This window comes from Danio aesculapii, chromosome 22 (assembly GCF_903798145.1).
Source record: "Danio aesculapii chromosome 22, fDanAes4.1, whole genome shotgun sequence".
NCBI classification, from domain to species: Eukaryota; Metazoa; Chordata; class Actinopteri; order Cypriniformes; family Danionidae; genus Danio; species Danio aesculapii.
In genome coordinates this window covers 10593372-10616565 of record NC_079456.1, presented here as the reverse complement: position 1 = coordinate 10616565, position 23194 = coordinate 10593372, and the positions used below count along the sequence as shown (strand labels likewise).

The window sequence follows — 23194 nt, the reverse complement described above, 5'->3', positions numbered from 1 at the left end:
ATGTAGGACAGACTGACCTTTCTGTCCTATTTTGTTTTTGTTGTACAGAAGAAACAGCACAACAAAAATCACCAGAATCACAGCTGAGACAAAAAATCAGCACAGGCTGAAGACGAGGTACTGACTGATTGTCTGAGAAAATAAAGAAATGGATGAAAATGCATGTTTTAAGCAGTAAACCAAGTAGGTGAAATGCATAACATGTCTGAATGAATCGCTACATTTATTCAGTAGTCAAATAACACTGACATACCTGCACATGGCTGACAGGTCTGACTGATGCCCAGATGTGTGGTGTAGTTTGTGATTGTGTTGTTGACCACACAGCTGTAGGTGTTGTTATCCTGATATTCCACCTCCAGAGGTAGAGAGAGACTGATGCTGAGATTAGACACACTGATGCTGGACAATAAACTGTTTCCTTTGAACCAGGAGAGACTCACAGCACTCACATTCACCACTGAATACAACACTGAACAATGCTGGATTAAGGAAAACGGAGGACATGTTGTAGATGTAGAGTAACTGCTGATGACAGGAGCAGGCAGAGGAGCTGGAGAAAATGAGGAAATGTGTACAGAATATTACATTTGGACTGCCAGTTATTAATCTAGTGAATATTAGAAGACGTCAAGATTCTCAAGGATGAATTTAATGAGACAATAGGGCTTTGGGGATACAGTTGAAACCAGAAGTTTGCATCACTGTACAAAAAAGGCACATAAACATTTTTAAAAAGTCAGATGTTAATGTGACTAAACCTTTTCTCTTTTAGGTAAGTTAGGATTATTAAATTTGTTTCTGTTATGCTTAACATCAGAATAATGAGAGATATTTGTTGAGAAATTGTTATAACTTTTCTTGAAAGTCAAGTTTACATACAATAAGATTATTATGCTTCTGAAAAAGCTCAGATGATGGTGTCAAGGTTTTGGAAGTTTCTGATTGGCTAATTGACAACATTTGAGTTAATTGGAGGCAGAGCTGTAGAATAGTATTTAAGGAAAACCTCAAACACACTGCTTCCTTGTGTGACAACATGGGAAAATCAACAAGCCAGAATCAACAAAACATTACACTGGGAAAAAGAATAATTTTTGGAGACATGTCCTGTGGTCTGATGGAACTAAGATTGAACTGTTTTGCCATAATGACCAGTGTTACATTTGGAGGGCAAAGAATAAAGTTTACAAGCCTAGGAACACCATCCCAACTGTGAAGTATGGGGGCGACGGCATCATGTTATGGAGTTGTTTTGCTGCAGAAGGGACTGGTCCACGTCACAGCATAGATGGCATCATGAAGAAACAACATTATGTAAAAATACTGAAGCAACATCTCAAGACATCAGCCAGGAAATTAAAACTTGGCCACAAATGGGTCTTCCAAACAGACCATGACCCTAAACATACTACCAAATTAGTTCAAATGTGCTTTAAGGACAACATAATGAATGTTTTGGAGTGGCCATCACAAAGCCCTGAGCTCAATCCTATAGAAAATTTGTGGGCAGAGTTGAAAAAGCTTGTGCGAGCAAGACAACCAACAAATCTGACTCTGTTACATCAATTCTGTCTGGAGGAATAGTCCAAAATTCCTTCAAACTATTGTATGAAGCTTGTGGAAGGATACACAAAACATTTGACCAAAGTTATACAGTTTAAAGCAAAGCTAAAAATACCAAGGAAATGTGTGTAAACTTTTGACTGTCTAGAAATTAATAAAAAAATTCTCAAAAAAAAATTAGCAAATGTAAATAATTTAGGTAATTCTAACAGACCTAAAATAGTAAACATTATGATTTACCATCAGACATTTTTAAAAAATAGTTATGTTTCTTTTTTAGAGTGTATGTAAACTTCTGGTTTCAACTTTATGTGTATATATATATATATATATATATATATATATATATATGTTAAAAATTTCAGTAATGAATGGTGTCAAATTCCAATATCATGACAACACTACGTCACACACCCTCGATTTCTTGTTTCATAAAAAACAGGTTAACACAAAAGATCCTTTACCATGTTGTGTTTTATTAGACTGCACAGAAACCTTCACAGAAAACAGTTTGCTTCCAACTATGCCTTCTTTCAAAAGTTAGGCCCTTTCTCTAAAGACTTTGAAAAGGTTATTTGTTCTTTTATCTCATCTAGGCCGGACTATTGCAACTCACTCTATTTTGGGATTAGCCTGTCAACTCTTTCCCGTTTACAACTTGTTCAAGATGCAGCAGCCAGTGTTTAGACTGGGACAAAAAAGGATGAACTTATTACTCCAATCCTACGCTCTTCACTGGCTGCTTGTTCGTTTCAGAGTTTCAGTTTGTTGTTGTTTTTTAATCTCTAAATTGTTTGAATCCCATTTATCTTATTGAGATTTAAGTATCTGCTTTTAATCTTAAATAGACAGTTCATGAAAAACGGACTATTTACACACCCTTTACTTCTTACTTATCTTCTGTTTTGTTCAGTAGAAATGAACTCTTAAATATTTGGAACCACTTGAGAGTGAGTAAATAATGAGTAGATTTTCTGTAAAGCTTGAGCACATGCATTCAAATATGGACCTAGAGGAATGCTAACAAACAGGAAGATGAGATCTAGTTCCTGTACTTGTTTATTCTATTCGCAGCAGTCACAGTTTAAGTCACCTTTGGAGGATAAAGATCAGTAAAATACAGAGGACTTCTTCAACACTTGAGGTATGTTTAACCTGTCAGATCTGGTATATTTTCTTTCTCTTAGTTTTTTGTTTGGTTGTTTTGGTTTTTAATTACTTGTCAGTTTTTACAGACTTTAATTTCATTTGTCTGTTCTCCAGTTAGTTTAGTCAATTATAATCTGTCAATGATTTAATCTGTGTTATCATTTGTATTGAGTCTGTCTATTAAACTGATTAAGTTGCTGTGTGGAAATGTTTAATCATAGTATAATATTATTAAAAGCAATAAGTGCAATATCATTACAGTGTTTTTGTGACCCTACAGTGGTTTTTGTGTATTTGCATTTATATTGAATAATAAGGAACATATTTTCATGAAATTATCTTTTTTTAGGGTAGCAATACAGTTTCCATGGGATTTTTTATTGTTATTTTAATTCTGTTTTTTATTCATAAACAATGATTGACTGTAAAGTTGAAACTGATTCAGTGATTTTTAAAAATATATAATTTAATCTAAGCAATGACATTAATAATTCTGCATTTTTTTTATTTTTATAAATCTGATATATTTGTTTTGTGTATTAAAAGTTGAAGAAGTAGACAAATGGCTGATGATGCATTTTGTAGTTTCAGTTTCATTGGCATACTTAAAAAGCCGTCATATCAGTTTGAACAAAAGGAACTGAGACAATATTACAATTATTTAATACAGACAGAACCTTTCTTTCAGACATTTTCAGAAGCTAAATATAATAGCACACGCAATGTAAATGCATATAAAGCAAGGCAGCAAAAGCCACTGAAACAGTTCTAAAAAACTGGCATGGGTTTGACATGAGATAAAGCTGAAGACAATACATATGGTGGCCCAGTAGTGCACAACATGACATTCCAAAAAACAAATATTGATCTTTGATCTCAATGTCTTTGTGTTGAGAGATTAATGTTTGCTCTTTGAAATGTCCTGTTGTGCACTCCTGGGCCACTGAAAAATTTGACAGATGAATGAAAAGTGTCTTACCTACATAGACAGCAACAGTTCTAACTCATTTAAAAAGTCTAGAAAAAAAATGTTTCAAACCCTGATTAGGCTAATAATATGATATTCATAATAACTGAAAGTCCATAAAAATACACCACTTATTGTTTCATTTGATTAAAATTGCAAACTCAATTTCACCAGTTGCCTTGAAAATGTGAGTCAACTCAACTTAGAGAGATTCTTTATTTCAACTTAAGATGTTTAGAGAGATTCTTTGTTTCAACTTGAGATGTTTTGAGAGATTCTTTGTTTCAACTTAAGTTATTGAGTTTTAGTTAAATATATTGTGAAACGCAACATTTTAATTTAAAACAGAATCTTTCTAAGTTGAGTTGACTCACAATTTCAAGGCAGCTGGTGGATTTGAGTTTGTAAGTTTACCCAAGTGAAACGTTTTATAGTGTGCATCAACATATTTTATATGAACATTTGAAGTCTGAATTATTAGCCTCCTGTATATTTTGTTCCCCAATTTCTGTTTAAATGGAACACATTTCTAAACATAATGGATTTAATAACTCATTTCTAATAACTCATTTATTTTATCTTCACTATGATGACAGCACATAATATTTAAATATTTATATTTATTTTCAGGATACTATTATTTAGCTTAAAGTGACATTTTAAGGCTTACCTATAGGTTTATTAGGCAAATCATTGTATAAAGGTGGTTTGTTCTGTAGACAATCAAAAATGTGTATATATATATTGCTAAAGAGGGCTAATAATATTGACCTGAAAATGTTACTTAAATTAAACACTGCTTTTACTCTAGCCGAAATAAAAAAAAATTCTCCAGAAGAAAAATATTATAAGAAATACTGTGAAAATGTCCTTGCTCTGTTAAATATCATTTGAGAAATATCTGAAAAAGAAAAACAATTCACAGGAGGGTGAATAATTTTACTTCAACTGTATATATTATATAGCGGGGCTTGACATTAACACCCGCCAACCTGCCAAATGCGGGTAGATTTCAGCTGTGGCATGTTAGACAGCACTCCCACTAATCACTTTGGCTGGTTGAAAATAAGTTTTAAATTGCCAGTGCCACAAAAAGTTAGAATTTTAGTTTATGATCGTTTGTCAGTATCCGTGCAAATGTGATCTTAGAATCCAGAAGCAGCACGACTGACAAAAATAACTGTTTGCACGAGCAAAAGAAAGCAGGTGAATACCGAATGAGAGGATCAGGCGCACGGTGAGACGCATGCGATCCTCACTCACTGATAAAAGCTTTAGTGTGGAGTTTTTAAAAAGCGTGCATGCTTCTTTGTGCGAAGCAACTGTGCCTGGAAACGCATAGCTTCTCATTGAAATAGATTTAATAGGAAAATAAAACGATGCTCGTGCAGCCACAGTCCTGCTGCTTTCAAGAGCTCGATATTATTTTGTAAGCTGCAGCGGTTGACACTTTTGCTTTAACCATTCTTTAAACAGATTATTAACCGTGTGCACGCAATCATCCTTTCATTATTACACATTTTTTTAATGTATTTTTTTTTATTTTTGTTAGTATTATTTAGTTTTTTTATTTTTTGTTGATGTTTTAATTATCATCCATTACAATAACACTGCATTAATTGAAGATTAACTCGCCATTTATTTACTGTATATGGTGATATGGGACCTTAAGCCTGGACAGACTATTGTGCATAGTTTTAGATGCTTGAAAATAATTGTCTTTAAGTGTCAATTGTTTTAATAACATTTTTGTTGAATAAAAAGTGTATGTATAAAGCTAAATTTAGCTTGTTTTTACACATCAATTAAAATTAGTGGTAAGGAAATTATTAGTTTGGTGAGGCCAGAGAAAAACTTGGCAAATCCTTAGTGTCGAGCCCTGAAAAGTCATGTGAAATAGATTAAGAATAAAAAATAAAAACTGATTGCAATGCAACACTATGAAATCACATCCCATGTACTCAAGCAAGGTCATACACCACACAAAACAATGTTACATGAACTAGGAGGGATGTGGACATAACACAACATTTAAATCAAGTAATGTTAGCAATATTTAAAATATATTTTTCCAACAACAAAGTTGTGGCTAGTGGAAATGGTAAGCGGCTAGTAACGTTGGAAAACTACTAGCCACATTGGCTGGTGATGAAAGTTAATGTCAAGCCCTGCTATATAGGTATAACTATATATATATATATATATATATATATATATTGGTATAACTATATAATATATTATCAACACAGGGTTAATTTTTTTGTTTTCCAATAACACATCTCTTATCGATTTCTAACAACTTATTGAAAATAAAACCATCTTACTTTCATTTTAGACTGGATGAAAGAAATAAAGAGTAAAAACATGACGTCAAAACTGGAAAAAAAGACTTCTCATAGCACAAAGGATAAAAGTAATTCATCGAAAAGAAGAGCAGAGAATCTGTACACATGTGATCAGTGCGGGAGGAGCTTCACTCGAAAACAAACCCTAAGCGATCACTTAAAGACCCACACTGAAAAGAAGCCATTCACATGTGACCAATGCGGGAGGAGTTTCACAAAGAAAGGAACCCTTAAAGATCACATGAAAATCCACACTGAAGAGAAACCACATACGTGTAATCAGTGTGACAAGAGTTTCAGAAAGTCAAGCTTTTATAAATCGCATCTTCGTTCTCATTTTGGAGTCAGACAATTTGCCTGTGATCAGTGTGATAAAAGATTTTACAGGGCAGACATACTAAAAGAGCACAAGAGAGTTCATACAAAAGAAAAGCCTCATGTGTGTTTCCTTTGTGGGAGTAGTTTTAGTTAGATGGGTGCTTTAAATGTGCACCTGAGAAGACACAAGGGTGTGAAGAATCACATGTGCTTCGATTGCAAAAAGACATTTGTTACTGATGCTGAGCTGAGACTGCACCAGAGAGTTCACACTGGAGAAAAACCCTACAAGTGTTCACACTGCGACAAGAGATTCAGTCAATCGGGAGACATGAAAACACACGAGAGGACTCACACTGGAGAAAAACCCTACAAATGTTCCTTCTGTGAGAAGAGATGCAATCACTTAGGACATCTGAGGGCTCACGAGAGGATCCACACTGGAGAAAAGCCGTATCACTGCCTTCCTTGTGGGAAGAGTTTCGCGCAATTACCTTCTCTACTCTGTCATACCAAATTCAAATGCCCAAAACCTCAGTAGGAGTTCTGTATTTAGATCATGTACTTTCAAGTGTGACCCTGCATTTAACAAAATGTTACCTACAGGTAACTTAGTCTAAAATAATAATAACTCTTCCATATACAGTTGAAGTCAGAAGTATTAGCCCCCCACCGCCCTGAATTATTAGCCCCCCTGTTTATTTTTTCCCTAATTTCTGTTTAAGTGAGAGAAATTTTTTTCAGCACATTTCTAAACAATAGTTTTAATAACTCATCTCTAATAACTGATTTCATCTATGCCATGATGACAGTAAATAATATTTGACTACATATTTTTCAAGACACTTCTATACAGCTTAAAGTGACATTTAAAGGCTTAACTAGGTTAATTAGGTTAATTAGGCAGGTTAGGGTAATTAGGCAAGTTATTGTATAACGATGGTTTGTTCTGTAGACTATCGAAAACAAATATATATAGCTTAAAGGGACTAATAATTTTGACCTTAAAATGGTGTTTAAAAAATTAAAAACTGCTTTTTTTTCTAGCTGAAATAAAACAAATAAGACTTTCACTAGAAGAAAAAATATTATCAGACATACTGTGAAAATTTCCTTGCTATGTTAAGCATTGTTTGGGAAATATTTTAAAAAGAAAAAAAAAATTCAAAGGGGGCTAATAAATCTGACTTCAACTGTATATCAGAAACATCATCCACAGATGTGACCGTCATCAGAGGCTGGAGGAGATCATCGAAAATGAAGAGTGGGAATGGGGTTAGTGATCGTCGAAAGTGAAAAGGTGAAGGGCAGGCGGGGGGTAGGAGATGGGGTTGTGGACTGGGCAATCGTTGAAAGTAAAGAGCAAAATGAATGTCATTACGTCATGTCACGTCATTTCACTAACGAACAAAGTTAAACTAGACTTTTGTGGTAGTTCCTACTCATAACTTTGTCCTTACCAATCTGATGTCACTGACAACGATGGGGTTGTGGTAGGGGCGATCATCGAAAGTAAAGAGCAAAATTAATGGCATTACGTCATGTCATGCCATTTTACCATGGTGGCGCTAACTGATAAAGTCAAACTAGACTTTTGAGGTAGTTCCTCGTCATAACTTTGTCTATATCAATCTGTTGTCACAGACGATAGGGTTGTGGAGGGGGCGGTCGTCGAAAGAGCAAAATGAACATTACGTCATGTCCAGTCAAGTCACATCATGTCACATCATTTGTGGTAATTCCTAATCATAACTTTGTCCATACTAATCTAATGTCACAGACAACTACGGGGTTGTTAAGGGGTCAATCAGCAAAAGTGAAGAGGTGAAGAGCTGGCGGGGGTGGGGACTGGGTTGTGGAGATGATCGTTGAAGGTAAAGAGCAAAATGAACGTCATTACATCATGTCACGTCATTTTTCCATGGTGGGGCTAATGGACAAAATTAAACTATACTTTTGTGGTAGTTCCTAGTCATAACTTTGTCCATACCAATCTGATGTCACAGACAACGCTATCTCACTGCAATTCGTAACTTTATGACTTGGGGATTATAATCTCATTCGTTTATAGTACAATTTGCCCATTTAAGCCCAAAAGAGAGTTAGGGGTGTGGTTATTACATATCTGACATTTTCACAGAAATGAATGCGTTACGTTTCTTTGTGAGATGGGGCTGGAAAATTCCCATGATGTAAATGAAATTACAGCTGTTTACTGTAGATTTTCCAGTAACATACTGGCTCATATGCTGTCAAATGTACAATTACAAACCTTGTCTAACATTATAGTATGAATATGAAAAGTATAATGTGCATCATTAAGAATACACTGTATTTATGTTGACATACTGTATATACCAAATATATATTTATATGAATATGATATTTTAATGCACCGATATTTTATTAAATTAAAGGGAGTGCTTGTAACATTTTCTGTGTAATTGTGTTTTATAAAAAAGCTTAAATAATTATATTATTAAGAGGGGGGGAGGGGGGTCTAGGATGATTCTAAGGGCCCACGCAGTTTTAAATTTTTAATACATTTATTTTATCTTGGTTGTCCATATTATACCCAAAAGTACAAAGAGTATTGTACAAGCTAACATCATGCTTTTAGCAGTTGTTTTAATTTATATTTTCCTTCTTTCATCCCAAAAAAACACATTTTTTAAACATTTTTCCTTGTATCCTGCCTTAAAATCCCATAATGTGTAGCTATTCTTTCTTAATATAATCATTCCTGTAAATTTACATTAAATATTTTATATTAAATTTATATTCAACTAGTTATCAACAAAGCTGTCTCTATTTAGGTGCACATGATTAAATTGTTATGCTGCCACAGTTTGTACGAAATGAGTTTTGTGACGAGCACAAAGTATCCTATAATCAGTGACGTAGTGCGCATGTTTCGTTACTGTTTAATGTGATGCCCGAATTAGTTTCGCTTTCAATTTCTGAATGACTGCAACCTCTCACGCAAGCGCAGTGCAGGCGGGTCATTTAATTGGACAAAGAAAGACTGTACTCTTTTGTCATATAATTAACTAATGACAGCACAAATGCAGTTAATATGGTTTCATTTACCTAAATCTGGTGTAAAATAAAACAAATAGATTTTTGAGTGAAAAAAAAATGGCTAATAGGTGCATTTTTATATACAGAACAATGTGAATCATTTTCTTGCTTTGTTTTGTGTTAATGCATTGTAACATTTTGTCCTTGGCTGGTCAAATAAAAATCCTGGATTTAAAAACAAAAGGCAATTATTTCTCACATTTAATTAAGAAGAAAATATAAAAGCAATTGCACAGCTTTATTTTGTTATTTGGATCATTTTGTTCAATATATAATATAAATATGTAAACATGCATTTTCCTTTTTTTAAGACCAGAAGAGAAAGATATGCTTTAAAACATCAAATTTAAAATGTGCGACACAAAAATGACTACAACATACATTTCCTAATGCAGCACTAGATTAGCTTTTAATACATTTTCAACTGTATTGCCATGCAAATTGACACTAATATTTGAAATTATACAAAATAATAAACACAGAATTCTGTGAACCAGTAAACAGCTCTTCATTTTGTCCACAAAACCCTTAAAATGTTACTATTTGTTCTGTGGTCCCTAGCAAACAGCACAATATAATTAGTGTGTCTCAAATTATGTGATAAACAGCAGTTTTCCAAAATTCATCCATTTTCTTTTCGGCTTAGTCCCTTTATTAATCAACCTTTAACCCAACCATCACAGTTAATAATGTCTACACCTTTCCCAACCCTAGACCCAACCCTCACAGTTATTATCTACACCTTCTTTAAACCTAAACTCAACTATCACAGTTATTAACGTCTACACCTTCTCCAACTCTAAACCCAACCATCACATTTAATAACGTCTACACCTTCCCCGACCCTCACAGTTATTAATGTCTACACCTTTCCCAACCCTGAAACCCAACCGTCATCATCATTATTAGCGTCTTCCCCAACCCCAAACCCAACCATCACAGTTATTATCTACACCTTCTTTAAACCTAAACCCAACTATCACAGTTATTATCCACACCTTCTTTAAACCTAAACCCAACTATCACAGTTATTAACGTCTACACCTTCCCCAACTCTAAACCCAACCATCACATTTAATAACGTCTACACCTTCCCCAACCCTCACAGTTATTAATGTCTACACCTTTCCAAACCCTAAACCCAACCATCATCATCATTATTAACGTCTTCCACAACCCCAAACCCAACCATCACAGTTATTATCCACACCTTCTTTAAACCTAAACCCAACTATCACAGTTATTATTGTCTACACCTTCCCCAACTCTAAACCCAACCATCACATTTAATAACATCTACACCTTCCCCAACCCTAAACCCAACCCTCACAGTTATTAATGTCTACACCTTCCCCAACCCTAAACCCAACCCTCACAGTTATTAATGTCTACACCTTCCCCAACCCTAAACCCAACCCTCACAGTTATTAATGTCTACACCTTTCCCAACCCTAAACCCAACCATCATTATTAACGTCTTCCCCAACCCCAAACCCAACCCTCACAGTTATTAATGTACAGCCGCAAGTTGTGGAGGCTGTCATACTTGACACACTCACCATTGAACTGTTATTTGCAATCACTGGGCGATGCCGAGTAGACGAAAATTGATTAAGTCAGCAAGTGGAGTTGCATGGTGGAGTTGCTAAATGATTGAATATTATAACACATCAAATAAACAGGTTGTGGATAAATTTGGAGAAAACTCATAAAAACATTTGATCAAAATGTTCTCTGGTAAGTAACCACTTAACGTAAAAAAAATTGAGTAAATCCAAGGAATCATCTTTGAATAATTTTTTTTAGTGTACAAGTTATGCCCCTTCATCTTACGACCTCGTCTTGCAGTCCGCAGATAGATAAACTTGACTATCAGTGCATTCCAAACTAGCTAAATCGCCTTCTGAAGGACACTTTGGAGGGAAAACAATCATGGCCCCCATATTGAAGTGTCGGTCCAAACCCAAGTGATCAAAACTGGCCACTTCGAAGGGCCCTTTGGAATGAAGGATTTAAAAAAAGAAAGAAAAAAAACTGAAGTTGGAGCTAAACTATGCAGGACACTGGCTCTCCATGACCGAGTTTGGACACCCCTGCTCTAATCCCTTCAGAGGCACCCTCTGAAGTGTGAAGAGCATAGGGAGGAGCCCTTCAGAAGGGAATTCACCCAATGTGAATTCTCTAAGGTAGTGATAGTGATGTCTCTTCCCTCATTCTCTGTTCCGCTTTCACAGTTCTGAAGTGATCAACCAACACAGCAATAGTAGCCACGCCCACCAGAGCAGAGAGAACCAATCGGATCACAGCTTCAGTGAATCCACAACAATGACCAGTGTCTGAGAGAAGGAAATGACACTGAATCAATAGTGTGCTGATAATGTGCTCACTATAGTAACATTAAAATAATAAAAACGTTCTCAAATAATGCATAACTTTCTGGAAATGTCTATTGTGTACATTAGCATACCTTCACATGGCTGACAGGTTTGACTGATGTCCAGATCTGTGGTGTGGTTTGTGATGGTGTTGTTGACCACACAGCTGTAGGTGTTGTTATCCTGATGTTCCACCTCCAGAGGTAGAGAGAGACTGATGCTGAGATCAGACACACTGATGCTGGCCAATACACTGTTTCCTTTGTACCAGGAGAGACTCACAGCACTCACATTCAACACTGAACACATCACTAAACATCTGGACGCTGATGATGATGAACATTGTGAAGAGATTCTCATAATTTCAGGCACAGGCAGAGGAGTGGGAAAATGTAAGAATGAGGGGGAAAGCATGAGGTGGGATTTACCTCGAACACTTTGAGTTTGACTCACTTCAGTTTGTGCACCTGCAGTGGTGATGGCAGGTGTTGAAACTTGTTCTTTAAAACAAAATAAAGCAACCAAAGATAAGAGATACATATACAATATAGAAGGAAAAGAAATATAAAGTTTCAAATGAAACAAAATGAGTACACTGTAAATAGCAGTTGCCTTAAAATTAAGTAAATGAACAATATATATCATTTTAAAATTAAGTTAACAGATCCAAATAACAACAGGTTTACCTACTTTTTTAAGTAAAGTCAACTGTAATGTTTGGATAACTAATATTTTTTTACAATGTAGGCTTCAATCACTAAGCATTAACACACAAAGATTTATAATATTCAATTACAATTCTGGTGCATTGCATTTGCGTTTGTATAACCACAGTTTTACTATAAATACCATTCTCAAACTACAGTTAGGCTGGGTTCACACCAAATGCAGAGCTAATTATTCACACGATTAAATTTTTTATCTAATTTTTGATCATAAGATTATTTCGTTTACGCCATTGGCAGATTATTTAACTTGTTTTCAGGAAAAAATACTAAGTTTTGCTACATAATTTCTAAAAACAAGATATGTTTTCCTTGTCTAGAAAATGCTCTCTTTGCATTTGTTGTGAATCTGCATGAGTGTACAGTGTAAAACCCAACAGTCAGCTTTATCAAATGAAGTGAGTGTAGTTAACTCAAACACTGAATTATTAACTGAAAGTTAATTTTACTCATTTGAAAAGAGTTTTGAACTCAGTGCTGAAGGTAATGTGTCAATTAAATACCTACTTCAACTTAAATGGAGTAAGTTCACAGTACTCATATAGATTTGAACTCAAATGGTTTGTTGCAATCGGTTTACTCAAACAGTTTCAGTTGCCTTAACTTATTGGGTTTTACAGTACTCAATTGGTTTGAGTTCTCTTTATTTATTGGGTTTTACTGTCCTCAATTTGCTTCATTTACTCAAATGGATTAAGTTCACAGTACTCATTAGGATAAATTTTTTAACTTAATTGGTTTGTTGCAATCGGTTTCCTCAAATGCCGAGTTCCCTTAATTTTTTGGGTTTTACAGTGTAGCAAAACTCTGATTACTGTAGGTATATAGATATATAAACTACAATTTTACAACAATAAAAGCACAAACACTGAGTGCTCTTATAATTGTATTATAAACATAGTAACACTACACATTAAAAGTACATGAATAATGATCTAATATGACTTTACTTGAAGGGCACGTTATCCTTAACTAATTCATAAATACTCATGAACTTCCATGTTTAAACGTAACAATTATGCACATCCTTCTAGTGCAGGGGTGCACAAACCTCTTCATATGAAGGGCCAAAAACCAAATATCACTGAGCCATGGGCCAAAGGAAAATATACCAAACTATATTACATTAAAGTTGCCAGGTTATTTCCTAATTTATTTCATAAGATTTAAAAATAGAAAACATTATTTAAATCGTATTAGCTAAAGCAGTATAACTTGTTTATACACTGCAATAAAAACAAACAATCAGATTTATAACACTGTGGAGTTCAATGCTGAATACACTAGTCAAGCAGTATCTGCATTTGACTTGATTTGCTCACCAAAGTCTCTGCATTGTCAGGTGACAGTATGTAGGCCTACATTAAAACAAAATCGGATTAATTTACGCAATTTAACATTTGACAATAAACAAATAAAGGGTTACAATCAATTTGAATTGATAAACTAAAAACATTCGCATCATTCTCCCTCTCTTCTCTTTTACCATGGGCCAACTTTGGCCTGCGGGCCCTAGTTTGGGCATGCTCTAGTGTGTATTTACATTGAATAACAACAGAAAAGTGTTCTGTCTACATCAAAATGAACAGTTTAATCACAGGAGTTCATGAGTAGTTAAGAATGAGGTAATGATAACGGGCCCCTCCTAGTAAAGTCATGATATGAAGATACATTAACATTAATAAATAACAAACAAATACTAACAAGTAATTAAGGTAGTCATTATTCACTTAAGTTATGAACTCAATGCTCATGCTGTAGTTAAATGCAGTTAGTACATAATTAACCCTTCATGATAAAGTAACGTTTAGTTAATACATTGTAATTCATCTACTGTTATTGCAAAGTGTTACCAATAATTTGTACAAATGCAAAATAATCCATGCTGTTACTAATAAAAAAAGACCAATTATAACTGATATTTAACTCACTTAACTCACTGACAAAAACTCTGAACATCTTCTGCGAGGAGCCATCAGAAGACATTATATAATATCCAGAGTCACTGAGTCTGATGTTTGTGATGGTCAGCGATCCATTGGGATTCAGTTTCACTCTGCCTCTGAATCTCTCGGAAACGCCATCTATTGTAAAGATGCTCTCCATTTTATCTGTGTTTTTAGGTTCAAACCCCCAGGATTTATGATCATTGCTCTCATTGTTCATAAACTCAGTTTGAAGAGTGACAGAATCTCCCTCCATCACTATTTCCATTATTACTCCAGATGATTCAAGTTCTGTATTAAAAAACACAAATGCAGTTTTAATATGAGTATAGCGAGTATGAACATATGAAAAAATAAAAAGAGGAAGAGTTCGTCAATGAGGAATCCCCAAAATAATCTAAGTTACACTGTAAATATGCTGGGTTTCACACATTTGATTTGTGTTGGGATGACATGAAGGAATTAAATTAGCTTTTTAGTTTCAACAAATTTAAGTGGATTGAACATAAAACAATTAAGTTGTTCCCAAATAACTCAAGAATCTTTTTTGTAGCTTATTTCGTGGTTTGAACAATCCGCAAATGCCTTTTTACGTGACCTAGCGCAAAACCCTACAGAGACCTTACATGCACCCATATTGTATCTAACATGGTAGACAAGAGATAAAGCAAACAGCCAACACACTCACCACTGTGCTTATGCAGTAAAGACAAAAGCCAATCACTATAATAAAATAACAAATAGAAATCTAAAACACTAGACTTACCATGAATGCAAATAAAAATATATGACAAGCTCCACAGGAACATTTTGGAAGGGCTTACGGGCAGTTTAGTGGCATCAGTAGAGAACAATAAAAAACATATCAGATAACCTTCTTCCTGTTAAAGGTTTTGCACTGAAAATGACAGCAAGATTATAATCACTGCATCCTGAAAAAGTTACTTGCACAGATTCAGACTCTAAAGGTCTCAGGTTTAAATGCACTTCGCAACTGAAAGTAACGTTACCACATCTTGTTTTGAGAAACTTTCTAAAGCAACAATGCAAGTCTTTGTGTTATTTTACTGTGGAATGAGGTCTTGCTGCAAAATGTTTATCTGACTTATTTGAAAGACAAAATGACAGCAAAAAATGAAGTAAACAAATTGGTGGGTTCACAAATAAGCTATAATTTATCAAGGTATGTTCATTTAGCCATTTTACAATTGAAATACAATTCTAATGTAATTGTAGACAATCAAAGTAATTTGTTTTTTTAACAATTATCTTTTTACATCTTATCTTTTTTTATGTTTGGTAAAATACAGACAAACCCAAATGTTGTGTTAACATTTAAAATGATTTAAATCTTATGTCAGACTACCAAAAGCGGCTTAATTAAAAAAAAAAAAAACTCATACTAAATGACAAAAAGACCAATAAGATAACGAGTTACGAATGTAATAAAGGGTTTTGGCTGTATTACATTTCGTAAAGTAACACTGAATAACTTGAGATCTGTAGTTCTTGTGTCCTCATTATGAAACTTACTTTATTATTATCATCGTCGTTATTGTTATTTTATTTAGACATTTAGCCTTTTTTCGATTCAAAGAAAAGAAAATGTATAAACCTCTGGTCACCCTGACAACAAAATAATAAAACAAAACAAAACCATAGAGTCTAATTTGTTACACAATTATGCTTATGTTAATGTTCTACTGGAAAACAAGCAAGCAAGCAAACAAACAAACAAACAAAAAATCTATCACCTTGCTTAATCAAACATCAAATTACTGCATATTCTATGTAATAAAGTTGATGGCTCCCTGGCTTAATAAATAAATAAACATAAATCATATTGGCCGCGGCAGCCCCTTAGTGTGACTACTGCCAAACTGAAAGTGAAACAACGTATCGTATCCAGGGCTGGCCGGTCTTCTCTCGTCTGCCACTCCAGCCTCTTTTGCCTCTTCTCCAAAGTTTCTTAAGCTTCTTCGTGAGACGCAGAGAAAATTCTGAGAAATTCTCATGTTGCATTTATGACTGTTCAGAATAAAGTATATTAAAGGGGTAGTTCACTCAAAAAGAGAATTCACTCACCCTCAAGTGTTTACAAACCTTTATGAGCTTTTTAAACACAACAGTATATATTTAAAGATATTTCAGTTGTATATGTGATTTGATTCGTCTGCCATTTTCCAATAGTCAACGTGAAGAAATGCAAAAGATGAAGGTGAATGGAACAGATTGTCCAGGATCATCAGTCCTGCAAAGGAGAGAGTAACGACAGGAGGCGCTAGAGCTCTGTTTTAGTTAAAAGAAGGAGGAGGAGGAGGAGACTCAGGTATGTTAGGTTCACACGCACAAAAAATAAAAACAAAAAACAAAACTGGTTTGACAAAATTCCATTTTCTCCTTGATGGAGTCGTGTTTTGTGACAAACGTTCGAAAAGAAGCTCAGGGATTTTTTTTAACAGCGTCACAGACTAAAGTGTTTTAGAGGCTTCTGGATCCTGTTCCTATTACACAAGACCGTCTGTACTACTGTAAGTAACTTACTACTGTAAGTAAATCTGAATACTTACACTATTGCAGTTATTTGATATAATAATACATTATTTTTGTTTTAACATGTGCGCGTGTTTTAAATACGAAGTTAATTTCTCCCTGTGAGTGTCAGGATTTTCATGTCAGTGACAGATTGTAAAAGTCCATCAAATCTGATTTTTCAGTGACACTAAAAAGAATGTCAAAAAACTGCAAGAGAGACCTTATGCCAGAGAAACACAGGTATGACTGTGTCTGTTTTTATTCATTAAACTGGAGTTTATTTTGGTCTGTTCTGTTTCAGCAAGGAGTGTCATTTTAGTTTTCATCGTTGTCATGTCCATCAAAACAAATTAGAACTATATTTAAGGATTGCAGCTAGTTAAAAAATATATTATATCTGGTTTCACATTTTGTTTATACTAAATAATACTGGTCATTATTTTTAAACCAGATGCACCATTATTTTTAAACCACATGCCTTTTTGTCAAAATTACCATGTACTGTAGGCTCTGACAGCCTTCTGTTTTAGAATATTTTTTATACTGAGAACCAGTTACACAGTCAATGTGGAGAACGTTGTTGTTGAAATGATGTGTAAAGTTAATACAATTTTAGCCACAGCTAAAATCATAGAACATCAAAGTTATAGTGTACTTCATTGTTTTTTAGGTAGCACATTTAACTATAAGCATTTACGAGAAAAAGTTGTAGTACGTGACACAAGGCACTAATAGACACTTTCAAATTGTTGTTAAAGTAACTTTAGATTTGTGTGAATGATGTAAAAATATCTTGTAAAGACACAGGTGTTTCCCAGTGATGGGAAGCTGGAAGGGCATCCGTTGCATAAAACATACGCTAGATAAGTTGGCAGTTTATTCTGCTGTGGCGACCCCTTATTAATAAAGGGACTAAGCCAAAAAGAAAATTAATGAATGAATGACATATATATATATATATATATATATATATATATATATATATATATATATATATATATATATATATATATATATATATAAAACACTGGAATTAATTATATATATATATATATATATATATATATATATATATATATATATATATATATATATATATATATATAATTATATATATAATTATATATATATAACAGATATAAATATAAAAGATATAATAGATATAAAACACCCACTAACAGTTGTGACTAAATTATAAAAAGAAATCAAAGGACACCATGTCTGCTAGTCTGCTGTTCTCTCAGTAAACCTTTGCTGAGAGATTCCATTTTAGTAACACAGTTACACATGCAGCCACAAGAAAAGCAGGACACTGACAATGGAAAATAGATAATGCCAAAAATAATTGTTTTTCGTTTTATTCCTTGTCGCAGGTTAACAGATGGCTTTACTATTTGCAATATTAAAGCTTTAATTAAGACTGAACTATTATCCATATGAAATTTATGTTTCTCCTCACAGTTTTTTTGTGTTTTCAGTGTGAGATCAGGTTCACCTGTGTTCAGCTCTGTGTCTGTGAAGAGTAACTGTTCAAGAGATGAACCACCAGAATTCAGTGAGGAGAAAACAGCATCTAATAAAAGGTATTTTGTGATTTTATTATTGTTGCTCACTCATGGACTGTTTAAAGGATTATTTTACAAATAAATCTTCCTTCAATTCAGAACACAAATCTGGATATTTTAGATGAGAGCTATTTTAGATGAATATTTGAGAGCTCCCTCATCCTCCATAGACAGCAACGGTCGACAGAGGATCAAAGTCCAGAAAAGGAACCTTCCTTAAACATTCCTTGTGACTTTAGTGGTTCAACTGTAATCATACAAATGTGGCCCTTTATTTCGAGCGGTACAATGCTTGCATGTTGTGTTGCTGACTCTAATGGCAACCCATGCCTTCCACGTACTGTAGTAAACACAGTGATGACCTGACAAGGAAGAGAAAACATTTGCAAACACTTACATTTTTCTCGGCGCTTCTTATGATTACAGTTTAGCCACAGAAGTCACATGGGATGTTTTGATGAATTTTTTTATTTCTTTTTTGTGCTTTGAATGTTTTGGGATCCTTGCTGTCTATAAAGGACAGTTACACAAGCAGCCATAAGAAGGTAAACACTGACCATGGAAAATAGATCATGCAACTAGGCATGAATATGTTGTATTATGTTTGCATCCATAGTTTAATTACCATTTAATTACTATTTGCAATATTAAAGCTTTTAATAAGTAGTATCTTACTAAATTTCCTCACCTTTTTATAATTTTTTTCCCTCACTGTTTACAGACTTTCTGTATCTAGGCTGAGATTGGGTTCACTTGTGTCAAATTCAGTGTTTGTTAAGAGTGATCGGTCAAGAGATGAACCACTGAAATTTAATAAGGAAAAAACCTCTCATCATAAAAGGTATTTCATTCTTTCATTATTACTGCTCACTCATAGTTTTAGTAAATGTTGATTGTAAAACTTTGACCCTTCAAAAATGCAGGATTCACTTTATATGTTGTTTGTTAGTTAGGCTGTGTGTCTACCAAAGTGTTTTCTCTGAAAACACCAGCGCTCTTCTAAATACACACAACTTCTGTAGTGCAGCATTGTTTTAGACTTTGGTTAGTATGCTATATGATATAGAACAAATATAGAAAAATAGGATTAGTGATCATTTAAAGGACACCTATTTCACCCCCTTTTCAAGATTTAATACAAGTCTTTAGTATCTCCAGAATGTAAAGTTTCAGCTCAAAATACCCATCAGATTATTTATTATACCCTTTTCTTATTGGAAATTTGAGCTGTTAGGACACTGTAGGTGTTTTTGTTGCCTGTGCCTTTAATGCAAATGAGCTGGTTCTCCCCTCCCACTGTTCCCACGTGTGTCAGAGCCATAGAGATGCAGCCGTCTCCTGCTGTGTCTCACGCATAAGCAGCACAGTGACAGACAAGAATGGAGCAGATCCTTTACTACAATAGGAACTTTCTCAACGGTTATTGATATATTTGTTGTGGAGTTAATTCAAGCCTTTCTACAATGATGAGTCACACACAATTTCGTTAAAGTCCGCCTACGTACACACATGTGCGTCCTTGCATATGTTTATCTTTGCACTTTTTTGCACTGCAAATGTGGCATGATATAGGTTAATATCCACTGCTGTATGGATATCCGTAATGTTAATGTGCAAAATAAACCTGATATAACGTCCACAAACTGGGATTGAAGCATCTTCTTTCATAATTGTACTGACACGCGGCTGTGCTGATGAATTACAAAATGATTTTACTGTCTTTTCTTTATAACAAACATGCAGTTTTAAAACTGTTTTAAACTTGTAAAACTGATTCTTGAGGTGCTGCTGCTCACAGAGAGCTGAACAGATCTTTTAATCCCTATTGCTTCGCACAATTCCTGTCATGTTAAAATGCGTCTGTCAATCAATTCGGCGGACGTGGAAACCGCACTCCTACCTCATGTTGCGGTGGGCCTCCAAATGGGAGGGATTTGGATCCTATTTTTATGTCAGAAAATTTAAAAAAGAGACTTATTGTCTTTATATCATCCCAATAAGTCTGTGGACACACTACTCCTACACAAAGTTCTGTCCAAATAGCTTACAAAAGATGATTTTCATCATAAGTGCCCTTTAAACAAATGTAGAATAAAAACTAGAGAATATTAATGTTATGAAGCGGACAGGAGACAGAGGTAAGGAAACGTTAGGGTGTTTATTAAATGACAACAAGGAGCACATGAAGGATAGCCAGGAGGATCAGGAATGATGTTGGGGTCTTTTCCTCCGTGGCTGGGTAACAGGAATACACGAGGATGGACAGCACACACCAGATACAGCTGACAGAGGATGACACAGACTTGGAAGGACTGGAAGACAGGACGATTCGGGTGGACCAGGAAGACTAGGAGGAATACAAAGAGAACAGGTAAGTAAAGCGTTTGTTTTAGCTGAGGATGACTACGCTGAGTGGTCGCTCAGTTGTCCGCTTTCGTCGAGACGAGCCCGGACAATGAGCGACTGGAGTGCTGTGCTTTATCTGGTGCTCGTGAATGTGATGCAGCTGTGTGCTCATTAGAAGTCAGGTGATGGTGATCTTCGTGAGTGGGGATCGTGAGAGCCTGACCAATCCGTGACAGTACCCCCCTCCCCAGGGCCCGCTCCTGAGGGCCGACACCTCCGACGCCGTGGTGGTCTCCCTCTGCCTCTAGGCGCTGGGAACTCAGGGTGGCTCTCATGAAACTCCACCATGAGACTAGGATCGAGAATATCAGCTCTGGGAACCCATGTCCTTTCTTCGGGGCCGTACCCTTCCCAGTCCACCAGGTACTCCAACTGGCCACCACGACGTCGGGAACGCAAGATCTCCTTCACTGCGTAGACGGCTCCTTCTTCTAGGAGCAGTGGAGGAGGGGGTTCCTCTTCGTGGTCAGGCTCTGTGGAGGGAAGAACAGGATCGTGATAGGGTTTCAGGAGTGATACGTGGAATGTAGGGTGAATACGGTAGTGAGAGGGTAATTGTAGTTTGTAGGTGACGGGGTTAACCTGTTCCACGATGGTGAAGGGACCAACAAATCGGGGACTTAACTTGCGAGAGGGCAGTCGCATGCGTATGTCCCGGGTGGATAGCCACACCTTTTGTCCGGGTGTGTATCTGGGTTCTTCAGACCTTCTTCTATCGGCGGTTACCTTGCTTCGACGGACTGCCCTCTGCAGATGTTGATGAGCCTCGTCCCAGACTCTCTCGCTCTCCCGGAACCAGTGATCCACTGCGGGGACATCAGATGGTTCGCCATCCCAGGGAAAGAGCGGTGGTTGGAAGCCCAGGACGCACTGGAATGGCGTGAGTCCGGTGGAGGGTTGCCGCAGTGAATTTTGGGCATATTCTGCCCAGCCCAAATACTGGCTCCAGGAGCTCTGGTGACCACTGCAGAAGGTCCTCAGGAACCGTCCCACCTCCTGAATCTTCCTCTCTGTCTGCCCGTTGGTTTGGGGATGATATCCAGAAGAGAGGCTGACGGCCACACCTAGGAGCTTGAAGAAGGCTTTCCATAGACGTGAGATGAACTGTGGACCTCTGTCCGACACAATATCTTCTGGAATACCAAATGACCTGAAGACTTGATTAAAGATATTGTCGGCTGTTTCAAAGGCTGTGGGAAGACCTTTCAGAGGGATTAGTTTGACAAACTTTGAGAATCTATCTACGATGACTAGAATACAGGTATTACCTTCTGACGAGGGGAGGTCAGTGATAAAGTCCACTCCTAGGTGTGACCAGGGACGGTTCGGAATCGGCAAGGGATGGAGCTTTCCAGCGGGTAGATGACGTGGGCTCTTGGATTGGGCACAGTCCTTACAGCCCTGAACATATTGCCTCACATCCCTTGCCATGTTTGGCCACCAGAATCGTTGGGATACTAGCGAGAGAGTATTGTTGATCCCTGGATGTCCAGTGCCTAGCGAGGTATGTAAGGAGTGGATCAGATCTACCCGGTGTTCAGGTGGTATGAACTGCCGATGAGGAGGGCATCCCGGCGGAGCAGGGGCTTCCGGAGTGGCAACGACTGGAGGAGCGTTCCAGGTGATCGGACAAATGGAGATGTGTTCGGGAAGAATCTTCGTTGGGAGTTCTTCATGATCGTGATGCTCGTGTAAACGAGAGAGAGCGTCTGCTCTTAGATTCTTGGGTCCTGGACGATAGGAAATGGAGAAATCAAAACGTGAGAAGAAAAGTGACCATCTGGCTTGACGTGGACATAGTCTCTTGGCCTCTTTGATATATTGGAGGTTTTTGTGATCTGTGATCACCTGGAACGGATGTTTGGCTCCCTCCAACCAGTGACGCCACTCCTCCAAGGCTAGCTTGATTGCTAGAAGCTCCCTGTCTCCTATGCTGTAATTCTGCTCCGCCGGGCTCAACTTCCGAGAGAAATAGGCACAGGGATGCAGTCGGGGCGGTGTATCATGATGTTGGGATAATACTGCCCCGACGCCGGTGGTGGATGCGTCCACTTCCACCACGAAAGGAAGATTTGGGTCAGGATGAGTCAGGAGTGGGGCCCTTGTGAACTCCTTCTTAAGAAGGCGGAAGGCTGCGGCTGCTTCTTTGGTCCACTCCAGTCCTTTGGGTTTACCCTTGAGGAGATTAGTGAGAGGTGATGTAATCCTGCTGTAGT

The 23194-nt window shown here is 36.3% G+C and overlaps 1 pseudogene; it reads left to right on the top strand.

The window, feature by feature from the left end:
• Window positions 1–2642: 2642 nt before the first annotated feature.
• LOC130216668 (gastrula zinc finger protein XlCGF52.1-like) lies at window positions 2643–6886 on the top strand (annotated as a pseudogene).
• The last annotated feature ends 16308 nt before the right edge of the window (window positions 6887–23194 follow it).